Source organism: Artemia sp. Qi Xiang Cuo, chromosome 4, assembly GCF_049724085.1.
Source record: "Artemia sp. Qi Xiang Cuo chromosome 4, ASM4972408v1, whole genome shotgun sequence".
Lineage (NCBI taxonomy): Eukaryota > Metazoa > Arthropoda > Branchiopoda > Anostraca > Artemiidae > Artemia > Artemia sp. Qi Xiang Cuo.
In genome coordinates this window covers 28,787,932-28,815,060 of record NC_142797.1, presented here as the reverse complement: position 1 = coordinate 28,815,060, position 27,129 = coordinate 28,787,932, and the positions used below count along the sequence as shown (strand labels likewise).

Below are 27,129 nucleotides of genomic sequence, written 5' to 3'. Positions count from 1 at the left end.
TATATATATATATATATATATATATATATATATATATATATATATATATATATATATATATATATATATATATATATATATATATATATATATATATATATATATATATATATATATATATATATATATATATATATATATATATATATATATATATATATCTTATCTCTTTAAACGAGAAATAATTGTGGTTGTATTTATGTATGTATATTTTTTCGAAAACGGGTCCATATTTTATTGAAAATTAGCAACCTGGGACTTTCTGGCCTAAGAATACGATCTATTTAGGCTAAGAGTTTGAGATAATTTGTTAAGAGCCTAATTCTTGTAAAAAAAAAAAAAAAAAAAAAAAAAAAAAAAAGCCTTGAATGACGTCATATTTATGAATACATTTCAAAAGCATACATACATTATATTTGCCTCGGGATTGGTAGTATCATTTTTAGTGTCTATGCTGCAGGCAAAATTACACAAAATACATATCAAAGTTTAAAATACAAAGAGAAAACAGTCTTTTTTCAAAAAGTGTTTTCTCCAGTTTCATAATACCAAAAGGACAAATGAATTGATGAACAAAAGAAGCAGCTGGTTAGAAAGAATACGTGTTTAGAAAATAAGCGGCAGCGATATAGAGATAGAATACTTGTGTTAGCAGCAATTACAACGAGCCAAAAACCAAAGTGAAGAGCAAAGAAATGTCTGAATCGAAGACAAGCAACAGCAAGAATGAAAACGAGTTAAAACCAAAATGAAGAACGAAGAAGTATGAGGTTACTATACATGCGACAACGAGGAGTAGAAGGAACTAAAAACAAAACTGAAGAACAAATAAATATGCAGTTAAAATACATGCGATAGCGAGAACAAGGAAATATATGATTAAAAGATAAGCAGCATCGAGAATTACAAGCAATAGCGAGAAAGTAAGTATCAAATCATGTCAAAATGAAGTGAAGAAGAAAGAATTTTGCTGTTAGAAGACAAGTCACCGCGAAAATCAGGAAGTGTCAAAAACTAGAATGAAGAAGAAAGAAATATTACGTTAGAAGAACAACGCCATCACAATCTTCGGCACCAGTAAAATGTTGTGCAAAACCCAGTACAGAGCTACAAAGATTTCTTAAACTACGTGACTGCTGGTTATAAGTCATTGGTACCCTTCAATGCTATATCATTTATATATTACCTGAGGAGCCCTCTATTTTCCCGAAGAAAAAGTAGCAAACAAAGGTGAGTAGCAAAAGAGTAGCAAACAAAACTGAAGAGGCATTATCTTTTAGGTAGGAAATTGATCGGTAATATTATACACTTAAAAAAAGGGATGCTGTAGACAAAGTTTTAAGAGAAGAAAATTTTAGTTTTAAGAGGGGTTGAGAATGTGTCGACCAAATTTTCACTCTTACACAAACAATTGAGACGTGCCTGAGTTATCAAAACCCTTTAGTCTTCAGTTTTGTAGATTATGAGCAAGCGTTATCCTTGTATAGTATTATCCTTGTATGGTATACCGGACAAATACATTAAAGTGATTAGCGCTATGTACGGGAATGACGCTGCTGTGATTAAGGTAGGAAATGAGGTTAGCAGCTGGTTCCGTATTAAGTCAGGAGTTAAGCAGCGTTGTTTTCTATCCACCTTCATATGAATCATTTTGATGGACTTAGACTTAAGGCACACAGGAAACGGGAGGGGAAAACATGTAATCAAATTGGGAAGAAAAACTTTCCCGGACTTAGATTATGCTGTGATTTAAGCATTCTAAATGAAAGTGCGAGTAAAATGAATGAACTTTTAGAGGTTTTGCGAGTTCAATGTGCTAGAATAGGTTTGAAAATTAATGTTAAAAAGCCTAAGTTTCTAAAGCTATTAAGTTACTATAAGTGAAAGCTGTAAAGTTGCTAAGTTACTATAAGTGAAGATGAAAAGGTGACGTTGAGTAATGAAAAGATTGATCAAGTGGACAGTTTAACTTACCTGGTTAGTATACCAATGATGGTGGGAGCAGTGGAGCTGTTTAAAGTAGAATAGCCAAGATTCAGGGTGTTTTTCCACAGTTGAAAAAAGTTTGGAAGAGTAGAAGATAAGTCTATAAGCCAATATTATATTAATGGAAGCTACAGTTATTACAATGGTCAAATACAGTTCTAAAGCATGGGGGCTCCAAAAAATGGGTGAAGATTTGCTAAATTTTTCCATAAAAAAGGTCTACGGATTGTTTTGGGAACCCGACTGACGGAATGCATTTCAAACAGTTGACTGTACGAAAAGTGAGGTCCAATCCCGCTTTCTAGGTCTAAAATGAGAAAAAGGGTTGGCTAGGGCACATTCTGCGAATGAAGGATGGCAGATTGCCGTAGATTTTTCTGTTTGGCCAACCGTCGAAACCAAACAGAAAGGAGGTCGTCCACGGTTGGGGTAGGAGGATATTGTAAAGAAATATTTAAGGAAAATGTGAACTCCCTGAAAGGGTGTAAACAGGGGGAGGGGGCTTTGAATAGATTAGGATGTAGGAGGAGTGTGCGTAACCATGTTGGCCTCAGGCAGTTTGGTGCTGCGGTAGTTGTAGCAATAGTAGTAGCCATAGTAGTATAAGGAACTAGTAAACTTTAGAATAAAGAGTTGGATATTTAAGGAAGGGCTAGCCCTCTCATATAAAAGATAATCTCATATAAAAGATAAACTCTACTAATTGAGTTGTTGCATAAAAAGATTAGTGAACTAAATTTTTCAACCTTAATATGATCAGTGGCCGGCGATCAGCCCCCCCCCCCGAAAAATACCCCAGGAAAATATCCTCTCTCCCGGAAAATTCTCCCGGTGTAAAATACCTCCCTGTAAAATAACATACCACAGAAAATACTCCTCACCGAAAATGTCCCCTCGGGAAATACCTCCCTGGAAAACAACCCCTTCCAAACTACAAAATAATCAGAGAGCCACATTGTAGAAGTTTAAGTGTCTTTTTAATTTTTGTACTTTGTCCATTGCTTACAGATAGTACTTGTTATTGGAAAACATAGGAACATTTTCACGGGGAGTTTTCAGCAGGGGGAATGTCTGGGGGAATTTTCAGTGGGGAGCAAATTTTTGGGAACAATTTTCTTTCAGCGAGGATGTATTTTCTTGGGGGAGGGTTAATTTTCTCGGGGGAAATTTTCGGGGTAAGTATTTTTCGGGGGATATTTTCTGGCGGGGGAGGGGGGATGAACACTTAGAACCATATGATCATAGTACATTTTCTGGAGAGATATTCTCTTGTACATTTTAGTGGTTTTGATTTTTTTTTTTTCATTGGCAAAGGTTTTTAGAAGTACAATATATGCCCCCGGCGCAACGCCGATGACGGAAGACCGGCGGTGGAGGGGCCAGAACAGCGCGCCGCCGTCAGTGTTTCTTAAATCACAGCTTAAATTTACAACAGATTTGAGCCTATTCATGAGTTCAAAAATTCACAAGTCGCTGGCTGGAAACTGGTCTTCTTTGTTATTCATCAAGAGAAGTAGAAATCTGGTAGAAACGAAATGGCTGTGACGATTCAGAACCCTTGCATAATACGAGTAGTTGAAGTATCTATTAGCTAAATAGCTATGTATTCTTAACATAAGTAATTATCAAAATTAGTAGTTTTTTTTTCATCGACCATTACTGCATACAAAACTTCAAATACCATATCACAAAATTCGTCAGTTATCTGGGTAAAAACTTTGAATATAACTTTGAACTTAGAAGCTGGATTTTTTCATAACGCCCTTTGCCTATATCTGTTTTGTCTTTAAAATACCATATCACAAAAAGTCCGTTGATTTTGAATTGAAGTTATCAAGTATTTCGCAGTAGGTTGCATAGGTTGCATCAAGACATGGCTAATTGTAGACAGAGAGAAGCCAAGACAGATAGTCCAAGTAATTGAGAGGCAAATGTTTAAATGGCTGGGCATGGGTAAATGGCAGGAGTATACATGACTCTCCTATTGTACACATACTTGTTTGTTAGTTTTTGAAAAGGCATGCCTGCCTAGAGTCTCAGGCATGCTGACCAAGAATTTAAAATTGACACAAGACCGTTAGACTTTGATATTGAATGGGAGACTTTGATATTGATTTTTTTTTTTGCTCTTTTGGATTCCTAAAAGCCTTCTTTTATTAAAAACTGGTTTTTAATAACAATTAAAAAAATACATTTAAAGTTTTTTTTTTGCTTCTTTATAGTATATATGTCATGAAGGCTAAGGCGGAACTGCTGGTTTTTTTATTGCTTTTGGCTGCTCTTTTTTGATATTATTCATTTTTTCTTTTGGGAATTCGTTCCAAATTATAAGCTCATAAACACCCAATATCAGTCAAATTATAAACTTGCATCTAAAAGGAGTAAATTTATCAAATTGAAAAATACATAATAAACACTTCACATGAGAACGCTTCAATTACAACGAAGCAAAAACACTTAATGGTTTATTCGGTATGAAGAAAAATGAAGTGCCAGCTATTTTCTTAAGTAAAAAATGAAAAGCTCACCATTTTAGATGTGATTAAATGAAATAATATGCAGACTGAAGTAGCTCCAGGAAGATGTTGAGATTTTCTTCCTAGTTCGTCACTTTTAATCCAAGCAAAATGTTAGGACACTAAGTATCAGTTATTGAGTTCAAGCTTTGTTTTCCAAATGCTCATAAAAATTACCAAATTTAAGAAAGTCGCAACAATAAGTCACCTGTGGTCAAAATACTCAAAGACACCTCTTTGATCCCCGTTCAGGCTCAAAGCATCTGCTATGGTCATATCCATGGAAATCTTCAAAGAGTTTCATTTTAAAATAGCTTTCAAGCGTAGTTAGGGGTATTTAGTTAGGGGCATTTCTTCAAAGCTATGAAAAAAGTGTTATAATATTCCAAATGTTACATTTGTTATATTTGTGCATATTTTTGGTAATCATTTGTGGGGTGATCAAATTTTGAAACCACTGTAGATACGTAAGAACGTTGCAACATCTAGTACCCTGAGGTATTAAGACTATCAAAGACTCCTCCTTGAACCTCCCAAATTGAAAGCTTTTATTATGACATGGCCTTTTAATGTAACTTGGGCACTGGACCAAAGGTGCCAATGTCACTCGAGCGCAACGTTAGGTGGAGATGTCGATATCGCTTTGGTCACACCAATTCGTTTTAGTGTGAATCTGTCTGTTACATATGAATGAATGTTTTCAAAGTAAACCCGTTTCATCAGTAAGAAAAAAACGGGTTGGACGCATATGTCCCTTTCCCTTTGGACGATAAAATTATACAAGTGCTGATCAAGTAAAACTCACGAAAATCATGTTGATTTTTGTCAACTTTTCAACTTTTTGGAATCCTGCTTTCAATAAAAAAAAATCAAGGTACTATCACTTAAATATAATAACACACTATCCCCCCTCTGTATACCGTCTTGATAGGATACCGTCTCTGCTTTAAAAAAAAATAATTAACTTATTGACATCCCTGCTTTAAAAAAAATCGAAGTATTATCATTTAAATATGATAGCTCACTACCCCCCCCCCCCTCCGGATGCCATCTTTATAGGATGCCGTCTCTGCTTTAAATTAAAAAAAAATAACTTTTTGGAATCTCTACTTTCAATAAAAAATTTCGAGATATTATCATATAAATGTAATACCTCACTACCCCCCCTCCTCCCCTCTGGATACCACGTTGATAGGATACCGTCTCAGCTTTACATTAGAAAAATAATTTCTTCTGTCTCCACCTTAAATGAAAAATATAATTCTCTTTTTGGCATCCCTGCTCTCAATAAAAAAAATGAGGTATTATCATTTAGAAATGATAGCCCCCTATCCCCCCATAGGCAATAATTCATAATTTATTTATGAATCATAGCTTAGTCTATATATATATTTTGTCTCAATAGAAGGATTTTTTTGTGGGGGGGGGGGGGTAAATATGTTTCAGAAATAATATTGTATTTTCTATCAGGTGTTCAACAATAGAGTATTAAACATTAAGAAAATCTTATCTAAAAGCAGCAAAACAAAAAAAAAATCTGCAAACTTACAATTCAGCTGCAGAAACAATCTATCAGCTGTCAATTTCAAAATCCAACTGAAGGCTGAAGCTGTATAGTAGTGAATGCGTTCTATAATTCTATTCAACTTGAAAGTAAAATTCTTGACTACGAATGATGTAAGAAATAGCGATTGGGAAACTGCATTCGAAATGATTTAAACTCATTTCATAAAGACGATACTTTTTCGTAAACATAGGAAGAACTATGTATATTGCAATATTTGCAATTGAATATTGCATCTATCTGGTTCTTATGCAAAGTAACAAATGAGACGAAAATTAAAGAACAAGAGAGTAGTGAAGAATTATGGTAGGCGAAGTAATATTTGGCAGGAAAAGTCACTGGTGATAAATCGCTAGGGGTGGCACCGTGATTGTGTGATTTTCGGGGATTCGGGAAACCAAATTTTTTTCAGGATGACGCATATATTTTCGGGGAAATACCCAAAACTTCGGGGATAGTGCAAGCCCTGCTTGATTTCTGATCGGGAAAATGGAAATACTAAGCCACACGAGAAGGAAAAGCTCCGACTTTACGGTTGACGCAATAAAGAATTGCCGCAAAATTAATTTAAAGTCGACCAAACACCGCCGCCTCTGCCAGTGGTGGTGTGCCTTCGGCGTTGTGACACTTCGGCGGTGATCGACCGGGCCTCTTGTCGGTGGCGTTCGGTCGATCCGCCGGCTTGGCGCCGGGGTCTACTTAGAACTATATTTTCATTAATAGAAAGGTTTCGTGAAGACTATTCATGGCTTTGAATCTCTGATACTCATAAGGGTGTGTAAAAAATATTAAAATAAAAGCTTGATTTTTTATTTCAAGCCAGAATAAGACAATTAAATGTTAAGGAATTGGATTCTATGTGAAAAATTAATCACGTTTTGCATTAAATTAATGTCGTAACGCAACAGTGCAAAGTTACAAGTAATTAAGATACTCATTGTATATATGTTGCTCTTTATGACTGGATTTATTTATCAAGTATTGTTTTTATTTCCCATATGTTTTTGCTCTCAAAATTCATCAATTCCTCTTTTCTCGCTCACAAAAGTAGTTGGGAAATAAAACTTTTGATACTAAAGTTGTTTTTATTGTATCTTAGATGCAATCCTTCGTCGTTGCAGTACTTCCCTAGGTAGACTTCCTCCTACAATGTGACTAATAATAATGCTGAGTCAAATTTAAGTAAACAGTGTCCTTAGCAATCAAAAAATAAGCAGTTGACAAGTGAACATCTCGCTATACTCCGCTGTGCGCTGGCGTTGTGCCAGTATTCTGGGATGGATTGCTGAACTATATTTCGCGACTCATTGACAGTGAGATTGAAATTGATAAGAAAGATGTGTGCGTTGTGGCTTGCGATTTTTACGAAAAAGGATCGATTTTGAACTCGAAAAATGTTTAGCTAAGGCTGGGGGTCAGATCAATGCCCATAAGGACGGTACAAAGGAAGAACTAATTAGTGAGCTATACAACTACTATGTCGTTTTTTGAGAAAAGGATATTAGAGACGAGACGGTATTCTGCATATATGATCCTTTGGAGGTTCCTGAAGGCAGTTTTAAGGCACGTGCAGATTTGTCGTGCCGGCTGCTAAATTCGAACGCAAGTTTGAAGAAGCGCTGAACATAAAATTTGAAACGCCAACACACTCACCCGTGAAAGTTGCTGCGGGTACAAGCAAGGAGATAGCGAACGTTTCTGAGAAAAGACTCTTCTCCGTTGTTGTAGCTAATCAACCTGAAGTATCAAATCTCACGGAAAAAAGACAGTAGACTGAGAAGTATGGCATTAGCGATACTGATGTGTGTATCAAGTCATCAAAAAGTCGTTGGCTGATCAAAGTTTCCAGCCGAGTTTCGGCTGAAAACATTGCAAAAAACCTGAAAAGTGACATTGCGACAACGAAAGTGACCGAGCACGTCTTCATCGGCGTTGTGAAAGGAATGCCTAGTTGTGTAGCAGAAAAAGACTTGAAAACTGCCTCACCAGAATGTACAAGAGTATCGGAAGCTCGTCAGCTGTCAAAATGTATTTTCCCACAGAAAGTGTCCTATCCTCTGCAATCCGACACGGTATTCGGATCGAATATGATTTCTTTCGGATAGAGAAATTCCTATTTATTCCGAAACGCTGCTAGAATTGCCAACATTAGGGATACGTAGCTTCCGAATATAAAAATGCGGCAAAGTGTGCTAGATTTTCTGGAGGACATACCTCCAGTCGTGAGCAACCGTGTTCTGCCCCTATTAAATGTGGAAATAGCAGAAGCAAGAGACATCCCTCTTATAGCATCAAGTGTAAAAACTAAACGAAATTTCAAAATTTCGTGGCTGACTCACCAACCCATCCGTTGTTACCCTTGCTGAAAGTTTTCTAATGCATAGTATACGAAGAGCAGTCTTCCTGTTATCAAAGTGATCTCATTATTTATGGTGAAAATAAGTTTTTAGTGCTGAAGTTCCTTTTTTCTTTTTATATAGTACTCCGTCATTCCCCTTTTTGTATACGGGTAAGAAATACATTATTATAACATAGTTCTCAGTTTGGTGAGTATGGAAACTCAAAAATACTACTTTTTCTCTAAAACATTTTTCTACTACTATTCTAACATCATTGCATTTACGTTCAATATTTAGTCCATTTTTTAAGATTATTTTCTCATTAACCAGCACCCCTCTGTTAAGTTGTGTCACTGGCATTATTAATGTTTTCTTCTTCTTCTTCTTCCCCCTTAGTCATAGAATATTGTGTTCTTTGTGTTTTTATTGTTGTTCATTTAAGTGAATTAAAACAAACGTTCAAAAACAAAGTTAAATCAGATCTTTAAAATAATTTGTAAACCTAAATAATTTACACATGATTTTAGTCCATAAAAAAGAATCAGCTGTTTGTACAAATAACAGTTCAAATAGGGATAAATCCTTTTTTTCTGATTGGATATGTTTGATATAAAATCTATATCATACAGAACATCATCTTCAGAATTATCGAAGCCAAAAGTAAGTAAATTTGTTTTTTTTTGTTTGATACTGCTTCAAACTTCAGTAAATGCTGAAAATAAGCATAGCTACTACCAAAATAAGTAGAACCTGAAGTATTACTATTGCATTATGAAGATATTCCATGAACTATCGTCAAAAGGTGTTCCACCTGACTATTGAAAATAGCTGTCTCTTATTAATTGCATCAGTTCTTTCACGCTTGGAAGAAGGTTAGATCTTCCGTTTGCAAAATCTGTGTCATGTTTGTGCGTGGGTAACTATTTAGTGGAAGTGTTCCAAGGTTGAAGATGTGCCTAATTTTATTTTCTACCCTAATTTCCGTAGAATCATAAAAACAAATAAAGAAAGAAATAAAGCATATTTTTTGCGAAAGTAGACCACTTACCTTTGAAAACACGATCCAGGAAAAACGACGGGTAAACATTCGAAGTTTTTCTCCAGCTTGTAAGATCGAACAGAGTGACAGAGGATGCGCGAAGATAATGAAGTTTCTAACATCCAAAGATTTGAGCATCCGAAACTGACTTACTGTAATGAATAATAGTTACTGTAGAAACCTAAGGTTGCAATTTTAATTCACTGTCAGCATTAAAATTAATGCAACGATTTGGTTTTTAAGGTAAAAGGAATAAGTAGGACTTTTCTGCAATGCATCTAATTTATCAAATTTATTGTCAAGACCAGAAAATATATTTGCACTTTACTGAAAAAAAACGAACGTAGATTGTCAGTTTAATATGCATTTACTGTTTTTTTCCTTAAAGTCTTAATAATTTTTGATCTATTAAAGTTAAAAAATTGAAAACATTTAATATGTATTTTGTTTTCAGTAAAGTGCAAATTATGAACATGTCTTGAGAAGGCTTGAGGGCGGTAAGCCCTAGTCATGTCAATTTATGCTCGTTTTGAGTTTGACTCGGTTATTTTTTGTAATTTCTGTTCATTTTGAGTTTCATTTATTTATTGATGGCAATATGTGGTATTTTTACGCTTGGAAGATTATTTCACTTTATTTCTGCTCATTTTTGATTGAATAGAGCTCTTTACTTTTAACTCTTTATTGACATAGGCTTTTTCATGGAATAAGAAAATAACATTTTATATCTTTTCAGTTTTCAAACAGTTCGTCGTAACGCACTGTAAGTAAGGAGCGATGCCCCTCAATAGTAACCGAAACTCTAAGAAACAGAGTCTTGATAACAATAGATACATCAAAAGAATCAGATTTTGATGCTTATTTAAAATATGTAAAATTCATCAAATTTAATGCCACCCATTAAAAGTTGCTGATAAAAGTTGGCTGATAAAAGTTGCATAATTTTTGAAAAAGGGAGATGAAATTTATTCTGGCTTTTTTGCCAGAAGAAAGATTACGTATGGGTGTTTATCTTCTTTTTTTCCAGGGGTGACCAAATCGAACCAGTGATCGTAGAAGATCGGGAGAGGACTCATTTGATCGGAAATCAAAAGTTCTAGTGCCCTTTTTAAGTGACCCAAAACATTTGAGGGCAGCTAGGCCCCCTTCCTCGCTCATTTTCCCCTAAAGTCACTCGATCAAAATTTTGAGATAGCCACATATAGCGTTGTTTACATATAGTATTGGTTATTGGGAAGTATAAGGACGTTTTCACGGGAGGTGTTTCTGCTGGGTGGGAGGATTTTCCCATGGAGGAATATTTGATGGGGGAAGAGAAATTCTATGGAGGGGGAGCTGGATTTCCCAGCATTATTTAAAAACGATCAGAAATTCAATAAAGAAAACAAGTATTTTCAACTGAAAGTAAGGAGCAACATTAAAACTTAAAACGAACAGAAATTATTACGTAGGCTATAGGGGGGTCGCCCTTTCGTCAATAGCTCGCTCTTTACGCTAAATTTTTTTTTACTTTTAAAAGGCTTATTTATTCTAATTAAACGGCCTTTGTGATTCAGGAGGCATTCTTAAAGAATTGGGACAAAATTTGAACTTTAGCGGAAAGAGCGACGTATTGACGAAGGGTAACCCCCTTGCATACGTAACAATCTCAGTTCGTTTCAAGTTTCAAGGTTGCTCCTTACGTTAAGTTGAAAAAAAATTTTTTTTTTAATTTAGTTTCTATAATAATCCAAAGTTTGGATGGCTCTTCGTATGTTGGAGAACTTTTTTATTGCACCATGAGTAAAATGCGATATATTTAAAATACCAAAATAAAGTTCCTTCTTTCTAAAGATTATTCAGACTTCCTCTAATTAAGTTAAATCTAGTTTCAAAAATAAAAAGTCCTTAATCAGCAAAGAAAAAAACTGCAGTCTTTGGATTTTGCTAAGAGAGTGAGCAATAAAAAAGGTGCTACGCACAATATTTCTAAGGAAGTTTAAACGATAGGAACCAAGTGAACGCCTAAATCATCAAAAATAGTTAAGAAACATTATTTGACGAAAGGTTCGCATCCTTGGACCACTCGGGCCAATTATGAGCCAGTTCTTACAGCGCAGGACTGAAGAGCTACGTTTGATAGTGGCGTAAAAATGCTTTTTGAAAGGATTCGTAAAGGAGAATCAGGACCATTCAGATAAAATTCTTAAATTCTTTCATGTTGTATCTCGGTCACCGTTATTGTCATTTGGAGTGACCATCTGCTGTTCACCTAAATATGTAAGTTCAATAAATCTATTGCTTTTGTACCTGTGTTTATTTCATTTTATATGTCTGGATCTAGCCTAATAACAGGTCCAAAGTAACGTTCCCAGGGAATCTGATCTCCAGATAGCTCAAGAAAAAAAAGGCCACATTTATATGTCTACATATTCTATTTTCTCCCATTAATTGAGGGCGGCGCTAGCCTAGTTGACACAATCTTTAGCGCTATAAGCAGCGCTATCGGAGAACCTATAAAGTGTAAGTTCTCAGCTTTAAGGTACGATATTACATTTGACGCGGGCAATATTTATAACCACGATACTAAAGCTTTCATCGCTACAAATGACACAATAATTATGCTATAAAACTAAATACACTATAAAACTTTGTAATTTGAATTTAATTATTGGAGAGATACAGACATATAAGTAAAGTGATTAGACCTATTGTTGCTAAGCTATTACAGGGAAACCCTTTAGAATATCTCATAGGAGATATTAGCCTCCCCAAAAATTAGTTAAGTGAAAAAATTAATTTATTTTGAATTGATTCAGTGCTTTTATACATATATACTATATTTTTATTTTCTTTAAGTTTTAACTGGTGGGGTTTAACTTTAAGTTGGAAAAACTGGGTCGAGTTGACAAAATAAAAATTGTATATTAAAACAGAAATGGCTTTGTCAAAAGAGGAAAGTAAATAGACTTTGCTTTTAGCGGCGCTCGAATTAGCAAAACTTCGAGCAGCTTTGCTTAAACTTTGTCTATTAGAAATAGATTTTTATCCCCTCAAAGAGTTGGGTACAATAGAAAAAATGGAGAAAAGGCTCAATGAAGAATTGTAAAATGAAAAAAAAAATAGTATGTAGAAGCAAGTGTATAATTAGTAGTTTTTTAGTGTTAGTAATAAATGCAATGTAGTAGTGCCGTATATTACTAAATAATAAAGTATTTGTACCGTGAATTGAAAGAATAAAAAAAAAAATAATACGTAAAGAAAAACAAAATATAGCTGGACCGATGAAACGTTGGTATAAACAGAAGAATTTTAGGCATAGTAGTAGCAAATGGGGTCCTAATTCAGCCTTACTACAGGTACAGGCTATAAACTTGTTGTTCAAGGATAACACTGCTACAATTTAGCAAAGAAAGCACATAAATTGTGGTCCGAACAATTATAGGTTAGAAGGTGCCATTTCCGAGTGTTTTAGGAGTAGAAATGCTTCAAAAATATGGTATTTTACGACGTAATAAGCAATAGAATTACTTTTGTTAAAGCTAACAAATACTAGGTTAGTTATGTAGTTTCACCAGCAAAGGGAAGGAAAAGATATATAAATACATAATTAAAGTACTTGAGGAAAGGGATGAAAAAAAAACGAGAAAAGTAACAATAAGTAAGAAAACAAAAGTGGAAGCTTAGAAAAAGTCGCCGAAGGAAGCAAAAAAAAAAGAGTTGTTACCCAGCTGTGACTGGAACTCTGCATAAGGCGAGAAATTCGGCGAAAGAAACCGTTAATCACAGAAAATGGAGGCATAGGGATAGGTCTTAAAAGGGTCTCCTTTACCTAAACAGATGACCTTCATCTGAATAATGGTGTTAGAAAAAATTCAAATTCTGAATTAGCTCCGCAAAATGAGTCACAAGAAAGTTCAAATTTGAATTTTAAACCATGGCTGCCTTAGAGCCATGTAGATGTAAAACAAGCCAGTGTTCGTGCTTGTTTACAAAGAATATAAGCCCACATTAGGACAAACAGAGAAGGCAATGCATCCTTTTGGGATAGCTGATATTGATAATTCTGGTCCGCTCTTACGGTTGCTCAATGACGAATCATCCTCAAGTCTAGCCTGATTATAAATCAGTAGAGTTTAGTCTAATATCAGATAGATTTTATATCAGATAAATACGATCTGATAGTAGAAATCAAATAGAGTGAAGCCAATAGTCCCTTATATCCCAATTAGTCGACAAATCGATTGTGCCTAGAAAGCCAACAGAAACCTTATCACAAGAACATTTGAATAAGCCGTTAATAGGTGACACTTAACTTTAAAATTAGGTAATTGAAACTAATAGAATTACACATATTTAGAATCGGCTTTAAAATGTAATTATTTTGATATGTATATTGAAAAAAATATAATTTGGGGGAATAAGTTAAAAAAAAATAAATAAATAGGATAACAGTATAATTATGTGCTGCTAGGTTACTTATTTATGTGCTGCTTACTCGAAAAATATAATGCAAAATTAGATTGTATAGCGATTATTAACTAAGCTTTAAAGGTATATCTCAACCGGTCATAAAGGCATATAACAACCAAAATAAAGCTTGGAAGTCCCAACTTTACTTCCTAACCTATCTAATCATAAAAATATTTATTCTGTTTTACGCCTACAAATCAGTTTTCTTTGGCCAATTCCACAGAATGCTTTCATAATGAGAAATAACCTAAGTAAAAAATTATAGTGACTTTGAAAAAAAAATATAATAATAACAAAGCAGTAAACAAAAGAATTTTGCAAAAAATGGGTACAATTAATGATAAATTAATTCTAGAAACAAAAAATAAGATGAGGCTTAAGAATATCATCATAATTCTCGCTGTTCACGCAGTGGCCCAAGATATTGTAAAACATGGAGTAATATTCAAGCATGAAAATTCATTGCTAGCTAGCCATGACGCATGGAAAATCTTTATGAAATTGGACTCCAAACCCTTCGAGACCTTGTTTCAACAAGTAACAATACTAGAAAGAAACACGAATGAACTCAAAGAATCGACCAATTTCTGGTGGAACATGCTATTGGCCGTATATTTCGTATTCGCGACGTCCCTGACGATAAGAACCCTATAGAATTTTAATTACGGAAAAATCCTAAGACTCAGAAAACGAAAACCAAGAGAAGAACACGGGGACACAGCTGAAATGCGGAGGTTAAACCCGGAGCCCCATGAGAACGTCTAAGCCAAGAAATAGGGAAGACATTAGAAAACGAGCGGGTATAGAGGTCTCCAGTCGTCCTTGCTATGTCTTTTTCCCTCATTGTAGTATCGTTTATGTAAAACCGTGTGGTTATGATGCTGCAACATGCGTTTCTTAAACAGCACGGACGTGCGTGAACAATGCAGGCATGAAATATGTTGTAAAATTAGACCTCAAAATTAATCATGTAGCATAAACTCTGTTTAAAGGATTATTTTAAATGTAATGTAAAATTAACCAATTATGGAAAGAAGTTAAAATAAGGTGTATGCAGTAGAGTATATTAGAAAGTATAATAAGAAACAACGCTTAAAATTCAAGAATTACTATTTTATAGCGTCGGTAGGCTATAACAACTTATATGAAACGTCGATCTATTGAATTTCTCAATGAGAATTGTTTCGTTTCATTATGAACAAAATAATGAAAATTTAGTTTTTTGTCCTAATATCGGTGAATTTATTTAACTCTGTCTCATAGCGTAAAATTCATGTACCCGATCAATACGTGACTTATTTGTACTATAAGTATTTACTTTAAAGAACGTGTGATTCTGCCTCGTTATTTCTATTTCAGTAAGCGGATTGACACATTGGATATCGAGCACTACAATAAGTTGCCCAATGCAGATACAACCTAGTACCATCTATTTTCATCATACCTCGACCAACGAAGAGTACTCTCCATACACTCCAGGCAATTTTCATCCCAACTTCTTCCACGAAAACAACAGTTACCTTTGATCATTGTTTCTTCGACCATGAACCATATTACTATCAGGTAACATTATATTTGGATCTGAGTATCCAGTGCTTTAACGAACTATATAATCACTTAAATTCTAAGAACCCCACCGATCAGTACAAGATATAAATACAGAAATATCGCCCTTGATAATCATTATGGACCCCAGAATCATTTGACTGTATAGTGACGATATTTGAAGTTAAATGATATTTAACGATATTTGAAGTTAAATGATATTTGAAGATAATTGAAGATATTTGAAGTTGAATTTAAAGACAATATGTTGAAGGAGTCACTATAGTTTGATGTCAACCCGTTCCAAATCCAAACTTCAATTCCCCCGTGATTAACCTAGGAATCACCGCAAAGGTTAATCGACGCAAGCCATGAGCTAACAATTTTATAAAAGGCACAAATGAACAATTTTAAGCGAGAATACATTCTCTACGTGCCTCAAAATATCCTAAAAAAGGATATGCTGAGAATAAAATAAACGCACCCCCAGTGTTCGACCCCTTAATGATAAGGCACCCTATGAACTATCAAAAAAAGGCAGGTGAGAATGAACCCTGATAGCATATGCCGACACCTGTAGTTAGAAGCATCATTTCCCAGTTGACAATTAGAGAAAACTTGTCGTGTGAACACAATCAGGCTCGAATCAGGCATCGCAATCGGCTTTCTTCCATGAAGAAACCATAACGTAAATGCTTCAAAATTTTTGCCAAGACAAAAAGAGTGAAGGACAATAATTTACAACAGAAGGATTGAGTACACTAAAGACTCGAAGGTGATGAAATAGATGTGAATTTACATATGTTACTTCTTAATAACTTTGATAACTCAAAAATCCCAATATCCTATCATTAACGTTGCGTAGCAAACATCTCCAGTGAAAGTGTTTTAAAATTACCAGTGAACATGGTAAACAAAATATTGTGTGTTTATAATCGTTTTTGTATGTAGTGTTATATGTCCAGATAGTTATGTGTAGCGTTGTCGAGCTATTCATTTAATGTAGCGTAGATAGAAAGTAGTGTGCCATATAAACAGCAAAAAAAAGCCTTGTAAAAAGTGAATTCAAAAAAACTTATGTAAAGGTAGAATAGCCCCAACCTTGTTGGAAAGGTAAAAGTAATTAGTGATAGATGTAGAAAAAAAAATATTTAGTATTTTAGTTAGCCTAGAACAATTAATAATCTTAGTCCGGTATATGAATTTTATATAGGGATTTAAAAAAAAAAAAAAAAAAAGAAAGTAATAGAGAAAATTTTTAGCACTCCTGATTAAGCCATAACATAAATATAAAATAATTATGTAGAGGAAATAGTTAATAAATGGCGAACATTTTAAAAGCCCAAAGGCAAGCAATTACTAATGACGGGGCGTCATTAATTGATGGGAAGGGTAATATGTACCATGAGTAAAATGCGATGTATTTAAAATACCAAAATAAAGTTCCTTCTTTCTTAAGATAATTCCGAATTCCTCTAACTAAGTTAAATCTAGTTTCAAAAATGAAAAGTCCTTAATCAGCAAAGAAAAAAACTGCAGTCTTTGGATTTCACTAAGAGAGTGAGCAATAAAAAAGGTGCTGCGCACAATATTTCTAAGGAAGTTTAAACGATAGGAACCGTGTGAACGCCTAAATCATCAAAAATAGTTAAGAAACATTATTGGACGAAAGGTTCGCATCCTTGGACCACTCGGGCCAATTATGAGCCAGTTCTTACAGCGCAGGACTGAAGAGCTACGTTTGATAGTGGTAAAAATGCTTTTTGAAAGGATTCGTTAAGGAGAATCAAGACCATTCAGATAGAATTCTTAAATTCTTTCATGTTGTATCTCGGTCACCGTTATTGTCATTTGGAGTGACCCTCTGTTGTTCACCTAAATTTTTAAGTTTCAATAATTCTATTGCTTTTTTACCTGTGTTTATTTCATTTTATATGTCTGGATCTAGCCTAATAACAGGTAATTAGTTCGCAAATCTCCAAGGTAACGTTCCCAGGGAATCTGATCTCCAGATAGTTCAAGAAAAAAAAGGCCACATTTATATTTCTACATACTCTGTTTTCTCCCAATAATCGAGGGTGGCGCTAGCCTAGTTGACACAATCTTTAGTACTATAAGCGGCGATATCGGAGAACCTACATATTGTAAGTTCTCAGCTTTAAGGTACAATATTACATTCGACGCAGTCAATATTTATAACCACGATACTAAAATTTTCATCGCTACATTATTAATTCATAACAAAATACACCTTTTTGAAAATATTGACACAAATATTATTGCTTAATTAGTTTTATACCTCATCAAGTTGATCTGAAAAATAGAACTTAATACCATTCCCAAAAATGTCTATCTATGCTCTCTGACAACAAGGTTACACTTACGCTCTTTTGATTTGGTCAAACTGTAAAAATCAGAAGTAGCAACAGTAGTAACCCTCAAAATTTCAAATTAACACCGTAAGTCGTTCTTGGGATATAACTGAAATGTCTTATTTGCAACCAATTACATACAGTGCCTTTTGATTTAGTTTTAAAGCAACATTTAGTTTTAAAGCATATTAGGCAAATTGCAAAATTGTAGGGGGTTGACATACCCTATATCACTAGAGACACAATTAACAGGCCGTTCAACTATGCTAAACAAAACCGGACCGTTACTGGAACGATGGTTATCGGACCATTCAACTATGCTAAGCAAAAAAGTTGTTTCAAAATTCTGATTGGATGTGTTTGGAAAATTAATGGGCTTGGAAGGAGGGGCAAGCAAAGCAGCTGTTTGAAAATGCTTATTGGATGTGTTTGAAAAATAAATGGGCTTGGGAGGAGGGCCCTCTCCCCAATCACTTTCGACTTAAAAAAGGGCACTAGAAGTTATAATGTCCAATTGAATTAGCTCCCTTAAAAATTTCAATGATATTGCTAGTTATGATAGAGCGGCGCTGCCTATGATATTAATTATATGCCCTTTTGAAAAGCTGCATGCTTATACTTTTTTCTTTTAATCGAAACTCCCCCTAAGAGGTCCTAAAGGTTTCACCTTAATACCCTTTGCATCATTAGTTACAATAAATGTAGTGGTAGTATCAATAATGTACACATAGGGCCTTCTGGCTAATTCAAGATTCACCACAACTCACCCTGAAAGGTCTAACTTAATAATGCCAGCCGTTCTTGAGATATTGCTTTGTTACCCTTTTAACAATCTACATGCTAATAGTTCGATTAGATTTAGTACAACATCCTCCTAAATGTTTTTTGAAAGCTTAACCTTAATACCTTTAGCTTACGTAGTAGCAATAGTTGTAGTAACAGCAGTAGCATTAATAGCAGTATCCGCGTAGTATCTTTGGTTTTCCTCAACATCCAATTGAATTACACACTGAAAGTTTCAAGTTAAAACCATCAACCATTCCTGAAGCATTGCTGATACGTCCTCTTGGCAACGTGTGTGGGCATAGTGTGTTTCAATTTAGTTCAGTACAGTTTCAATATTACACAACTTTTTCACCTTAATACCCTTAACTTTAGTAGTAGCAGTAGTAAGTTTCAAATTCACACACCTAATTGTTCCTAATATACAGATGGCGTCTTGTGATTCAGTTCACCTTTCCCAATTAAAATTGCCTGAAAATTTCCCCTTCAAAACCTTATCCATAGTTCTAATAGTAGTCACAGTAGTAGTTTTAGTATTAGTAGTACTAGTAATAGTTTAATAGTAATAGTACTAGTACTAGCACAAGTAGTAGTCCTAACATACTGCCGTTTGATCAGTTGAACATCCCTGTCATCAAGTCCTGGAGGTTTCAACTTAATGCAATCAGCCATTGCTATTACATTGCCAATCTCTTGATGGCCTGTATATTCATATATTTCTTGGAATTTTTATCTTAATACTCTTAGCCTTATAAGTGGTTGCTATAGAATTAGTAGTAGTAGCTGTTAGAAGCATAGCAGTTGTAGAGGTATCAGTAGTGGCTTGTACATATTACCTTTTGGTCAATCTATCTTCCCCTTTATGCTGAACAAAATAGCTGTCTCAAATTGGATTTGTTTTGGGAAATAATGAGCGTGGGGGGAGGGGTGGCTGGTTGGTTTCCAATCACTTTGAATTCTAAAAAGGGCGCTAGAACTTCTGACTTTCAATCAAATGAACCCCATCCGAAGTTTATACGACCATCCACCACATAAAAACCTAACTTGCCCCTGGAGAGGAAGATAAGTCTGTAAACCAAAATTAGAATATTAGAAGTTACAGTGATAACAGTGGTCAAATATGGCTCTGAATCATAGGTGCTCCGAAAAGCGGATGGAGATTAGCTAGATGTTTTCCAGAGAAATTGCTTAAGGATTGTTCTGGGTACCCGGCTGACTGACCGTATTTCAAACAATAGGCTTTACGAAAAATGTGGTTCAATACCACTCTCTAGGGTTATAATGAAAGAAAGGTTGAAGTGACTAGGGCATGTTCTGCAGATGAAGGATGACAGATTGTCGAAGATTGATCTTTTCGGCCAACCTTCTAGGGCTAAACGGAAAACTGGTCGTCCTTGTCCGGGGTGGTAGGACGTCATAAAGAAAGATTTAAAGGAATTGGGAACTTCGTGGGAGGGTGTAAAAAGAGAAGCTTTGAATAAAAAGGGATGGAGGAGGAGCGTGCGTATGAGTGTTGGTCACAGGAGGCTTGGTGCTGCGGTAAGTTGTTAGTAGTAGTATGCCTTATAACTCTTGCCCCCAGATTCTTGGCAATTTTTCCATCCCCGAAGTTCTTTTTGCATGATCTCTGGGGTAAGCAAACAAGTGGAACAATAGGGAAATTTTGTTTTTATAAAGACAGTGGAACGCAACTTTAAATGAATATTTCGACTCTATATCCCCGGGCTGTCCTCAGCAAAACAGATGAAGAAAAAACAAATATAAAAGAACTCACATAAACATTCAATTGTTCAAACTAAAAAAAAAAAAAAAAATCAAAACAGCCAGGTGTGTCGAGTCCTGGTTGAACTCCCTTGATGTAATGATAATAGGGCTGTTTTGAATTATTCTTTTTTTAGTTTTAACGATTGAATTTTAATGTGAGTGTTTTTTTCTTCATTTGTTTTGCTGAAGACGGCTCTTGGATATAGGGTCAAAACATTATTTTAAAGTTGCGTTCCACTGTCTTATATAAAAAATTTCCCTATTGGTCTTCTTGTTTGTTTATGATGGAAAGGCTGTGTGTTCTTCGTCGCTATATCCGATCTCTAGGGTATTTTGGATAAAATGGACATCTCAAAATTTCTATTGGATGTATTTGGGGAAAAGAGAAGGTAGTGGAACTTAAGATTTGCATCTCAACAGAACAATGCAACGATATAAGCATTCAACTGTAATGTCATGTTTGGTATTCCAAAAATTTAATTAATAGAAAACGACCTTTCAATCAACCCAATGCTGTACAAATTAAAATTGTGATTTTTCATCCTCCTCTGACCGTGCTTAGGGTAAAATAGGGTACTAAATGATGAATATTTCCGATTCTGATGTCATTTTCAGTCTCGTAGGGCTTTAATTAATAGGAAGCGACCTTTCATTTGCATATTTTTTCACTATGCATTACATCTTTATGATACCACAGATGGTGTTTTTACCTTCTGACCTTTCTTAGGGTGGAAATGGGGACCAAGTCATGATGTTTTTCAATTCTGACGTCATTTTCTGTCTCCCCAGACTTGAATTGTTAAGAAACAACTTGTCTATCCACCAAATACTTCACAAATAAAGATTCTGATTTTTCATCTCCCTCTGACTTTGCTTAGGATGAAACTAGGGGCACTAAGTGATAAAATTTTCAAATTAAGATATACCTTTTGTTCTTACTAGACTTTCATTAATAGGAAACGACCTTTTGGTTGCATATTTTTTCAAATATGTATGTAATTGCTATGATACCACACATGGTATTTTTACCCCTTCTGATTTTGCCAAGTGGAAAATACCAAGTGATGGAATTTTTTGATTCTGATGTCATTTTTGGTCTTCCTGGATTTGAATTAACAGGAAACAACTTTCAATGCAGAAAATATTCCAGAAACTTAAATTTGATAACCCACCCTCCTCCTTTCTCCTCTTTTCATTTAAAAAAAAAGGTATTTCTCTACGGTCAATTTTGGCCGATTTTGGATATTTTATTAAGCGTTATTATGTTATTAAGTTGCTTTTATGTTATTCAGCATTATGCTATTAAGTGTTATATGTTATTAAGCTCTTTTATACTTGAAATGTAGATAAAGGTTTAAGAGGAAAACAGTGTGGTTTTAGGAAGGAGAGAGGATGGGTTGACCAAATTTTCACTCTTAGCGAAAATCTTTCACTTTGACTAGCGTTTGAAATAGCCAATAAAAGAGCTTTAGCGATGGTCCTATCCTTGTATGATGTACCAGTTAAATGGACTACTATGATTTATGCTATGTACGACAAAAAGATTGTTGCGGCTAAGGCAGGAAATGAGGTTAGCAGTTGGTTCTATATTAAATCAAGAGTTAGGCAGGGTTGCACTCTATCCCTATGGATGTGGATTTGGATTTTGATCCATATAGATGTATTTTGTCCTAAGGGGTAAAGCAGAAGTAATAGGAAACCACGGATTCAATTGGGGGATGTAAGACCCTGCTAGATACTGATTATAATGATGATTTGAGCACACTAGATGAAAATGATCGCAAATTAAATAATTTTTTATATTTTGAAAGCTTGGGGCGCAAGAATGGGTTTGAAAATTAATGTTAGTTAAGAACACATAGTCGCTATAACTAGAAATAACTAAATGGGATGTTTGGTATCGAGAACGTCGATCAGGTGGACGGCTTCACTTACTTAGGTAGCCTAAAGACGGTGGGCGCAGTGAAGATGTTGAAAGTAGAATAGTCAAGGCCAAGGGTGTTGTTAATTTTAAACGGAAATCATCAAACTTGCATTAATCAACATTTTGTATATCCATAAAATATTTTTTACAACCTAAAATATATTTCAACAGCTTTACAGATAAACCGTGCTAGAATAAATTGAGTTTTTGAAGGTTTTAACGTCAAATCAAAAATTATTTACTTATACTGTCTGAGACTTAGTAACTGCCCCCTATATATCCAGTGACAACCGACTTGTCATTGCAGGTATTCAAATATATTAAAACTTTACATAGAAACTAGGAAGGATGGAGGGTGGCTAGAAAAAACTGTTATTCCAAATTTAGGGGCAAACGTTTTAGTTTTTCTGATATTTCGGTCATTTTTTTTTTGTTTTTCGAATGAAAAAAATAGTATTTTCAATGAATATACAAGAAAATCTAAATTTAAGAGGGCCAATTGAGCTCTCCCAGTAGGTGCCAACGAGAGCAACAAATGTTTGTACATCAGATGGAATTTATAAACTCTTTCGTTTTTTGAAATTAGTTGGTATTTTCACAGGAGAAATTTTCTCGGGGAAACCTTTCGGGAGGAATTTTCTGGAGAAGGGGGTGGGATTATCCACAGAGGAATCTTTTGGCGGAAAGCTATGGGGGGGGGATTCCATGGGAAGAAATCTTCCAGGGGAAATTCACATAGGGATAATTTTCCGTGGGGGGAGAATTTTCTTGTCAGAATATGCCTGGCACCACAAAATATATCTTTTTATAGAACCAGGTTTGCAAATACTAAGAAATATGTTACAAATACCTGCCACATCAACAGCTTCCACAGTATTTGGCATCTTGTAAACTTCTCTAGATAATTGCTTCGCAAAGTATTTTACTGGCAGGTTCACCAGAAGAAGGTTTGCTGAGGTATCAAGAGCATCTAAATAATAATGTAAAAACTATCTTTGAATTTGTATAGCAGGAACAAAACCAGAAAAAAAAATACCAGATGTCTCAATACCTAGATGGAATAATATATTGTACTCATTTTCAAACACGATCTAACTGCGTAATTTCCTTGGTCTGTAACTGACCAAGTCGATCAATGGGAACGAAGTCACAACTTGCTGTTTTCCAAAAAAAATAACCATAAACTTAAAGAAAGAATACAAAATTTAGATTCGTGCGCTCCGGGGTAGAAAATATTCATAAGGAAAATAGAATAAGATTTATTTATAATCAAATAAGCATAAAAATAATACCCTGTGCTTATCCCCACAAAGGCTCCTTGGCCTGTAAAGGAAGAGGAATACAGATGAATCATTTAAGTATTAATTTAGCTAAAGAGAAAAAATTGATAAAAGAAAAATAGACAGATCCAACAAATAGAATAGATTACATAGATTACATAGACTCCAATCAATCCTACACCAAAAAAAAATTAAAAGAAAATAAATAACTAACGTCAAAAAGTCAAAAAGTTTTTAGCAATATTTTATTAATAATCTAAAAGAGTTACACCTTCGACCTGACTGCGTCATCGTATTCTAATCAATATGATCCGCCGTTCTAGAAGTGAAATTTTACCTTACAGAGAGAGTAAAAGGTAATTAAAAATAATTCTTCACAAATTGTGCAGGCTGTCCTATTAATTTTTAATTTAGGCGATTGTAACCTAGGTGAAATCACTATATACAGCCGGCCAACCCCAACAGTAGGGTCGTGCAAAAAAAAACAACAGAATTTACAAAGCAAGTGGCACGTCGAGCTAAGGTCCATAGTAATAGTAATATTAAACAATTTATAACAAATCAAATATAACAATCAAGAAGCAACACACCAAAACTAAGCTTGAGAGAATAGGGTGCACAAACAAGGAAAACAAATAGTAAACAAATAGTAAATGAGCAATAAAAAATAAATAAAGCAAATGCAACCAAATTCTTAAAAAAGTATTTTAAGACTGAAGAATTAGGGAGTAAAATCATGTATATAGTTAAACTTATATGCAACTATCAAATATACAGTATTACATCGCATGATCAGAAAATACAAAATGATTATTTTATCTTTTCATTTTGAAATAACAAGTAAAACTAAATAAACGAAACAAACATCGAAACTAAAGAATCATTTTAATAATTTAGAATTAGGTAGTGAAACATGTAGCGAGTTAAACTTACACAAAACCAATACAAATACAATATTACATCTCATGACCTGGAACAACATAATGTATATTTTAGGTTCTTCATTTTTTGTGTAACAAATAAAACTAAAAAGGTAATGCAAACAATGTGAAGAAATCTAAATTGTTCTAACGGGATTGTAGTTTACATATGAGAATAATTTATATGATGGGAATATAATTATGCTAGTAACAACGCAATATATACTGCTCTGGAAACTGCGGTTCAAAAAAGCTTGTTGCAACTTGTAAGGCTCTGGAGGAATGGTGATCCTTTTATAAATTTAGCCAAGAAACATAATCTTATGCTGTTGCGCTTACTTTAGATGGTTTTGTACTGTGATGAGATGCATTTTTATTATTATTATTATTGCATTCAACGCATTTTAAAGACTACTTATCCAGCACCTCAATAAGTGCTGCATCTCACTGCAGAACCTATAAATTGAGCACCTCAATATATAAAATGGATTTAAACTGGTCACATATTTAATTTCTTTATTTTAGGACTATGCTTACTCGAAAGCTTACACCCCCTAGATGTCACTGTCAAAGCACTGTTACTTAAAACTCAATATACACAATAAACAAATATAGTGTATACCAGTAGACATTTATACCATAAATTGGGTTGACAATTTCTTAAAAGAATCCTCAAACTTCCCCAAAACAAAGGTTGTAAAATCGATATGAATAATTAATACAGATATTCATATACCCAAGGTTCGTCGGTTAAAATACATCGATAGAACTATATATATATATATATATATATATATATATATATATATATATATATATATATATATATATATATATATATATATATATATATATATATATATATATATATATATATATATATATATATATATATATATATATATATATATATATATATATATATATATATATATATATATATATATATATATATATATATATATATATATATATATATATATATATATATATATATATATATATATATATATATATATATATATATATATTTTTTTTAATTTGGTATCAAGTATGCATAATGAGCTCAATCCAACGATTAGATGTCATTTTAGTTCTTAAAATAAATTTTTATAATTAGTTTGTAGAAAAGTTTGAAGTGAAGCCATATTGATAGTATTAGGACTAAAGAATAGCTTTAGAATTTGTATTATAGCTTAAAATTGTCTGTTGTATAAACATAAATGACCGAATTTCTGGACTTCACATTATGGTTTATTTGTTCTTCATTTCGAGTAATACTAAAGCGTGTTTTTTACAATTCAAAATCGGATATTACTCATTATTGGTATTATAGCAGGTGAGACTATGATGTTACCAGATAAATCAATCCATTATTTTTGTATTCTATTCAGTGACTTCGCGACTCTTTAAATAATATTTATTTTTATGCTTAAGTTTTAAGATAATTTTAATTTTATACTAAAAATTACTGATATCACTGCTGGACTAAGACTATGAAAAGCGTTATTGATTTGTTTGTCGTTGTACTCACTATGTACTCACTTTTGACTCCTAAGTCTATATTCTTGTTTTATATACTTAGCTTTTGTGTTTTCAGTAAATGATGTATGTTCTATCGCAATAATTTTTGTTTGGTTTTAAGTTTCAACTTCGCTTTTTACTTCCCTCCGAAAAACTTTGTTTTTTAAATTAATATTTGCCCATTTTTAGCGTAAACTTAATAATTTCTGTTCATTTTTAGTTTTAGTGTTGCACCTTACTTTCAGTGGATTTTTTTTTATTTAATTTGTGACAATTTTTCAAATAGTGTTAGCAAATCCTCCTCCCCCGCCCCGTGTAAAATTTCTCCTGGAAGGTTTCCCCAAAAACTTTTCTTCCCATACAAAACTCTTCCCGCGGAACGCCCTCCCCCCTCTTTAAAGATCCAACCCTAAGAAAATATCCGAATATTTCCCTATAAGAAATACTAGGCTATATGTGAAAAATGGGCAAATTGAGTAACCAACAACCCTTTCTTCAGAGATCATGGGAACCAAAAGAAACAATGAACTGAAAAATTCGGATAAATTGGTTTCATTTTTTCCGAAATGCTAAAAGAAAATGTAAAAGAAAATTTCAAATTTTTTTTGGAAAGCGAAGCCAATTTTTTTTTTTATCCAGAAATTATCAGTAAAAAAAAATCAAGCTAAAAATCACTCAAATTTTTAATATCAATCGCGATTTTGGCATAGTAGGAAAAACAGCATTGGTTAAGAATTAAAGTAATCAGCCTCAACAAAGACAGGTTCTCCACATAAGCTTGGGTGAGAAAAACGATTCCGCCTTATTATGTTTTAATTGGCATGGCAGAGAAGTTGCTTTCTCGGTGGATGACCCTATTCCTGGTTTGGGTGTTTCAACTTAGTGTTTTTTTTTTTTTTTTTTTTTTTTTTTTCGGGATATAAACAGATAAAATATAAAAAGATAACAAACTATACATGGTTTGCTGTTTTGGAATGATTGTATCGTGGCTTACAAGTCACGATATTTTATGCCCTATTTTCTTAAAGTGTTGTAATGAATATGAGTGTGATATTAATGGTTTTTTTTTTGCTTATATTTAGGTGTGATTACGTATTGCAATGACATTCACCTTTTGGATT

At 33.8% G+C, this 27,129-nt stretch overlaps 1 protein-coding gene across 1 annotated transcript in view; it reads right to left on the bottom strand.

The window, feature by feature from the left end:
* The window catches only part of LOC148952962 (ionotropic receptor 25a-like), a 663,783-nt gene that overhangs the window by 279,585 nt on the left and 357,069 nt on the right, over window positions 1-27,129 (bottom strand). The window lies entirely within an intron of this gene.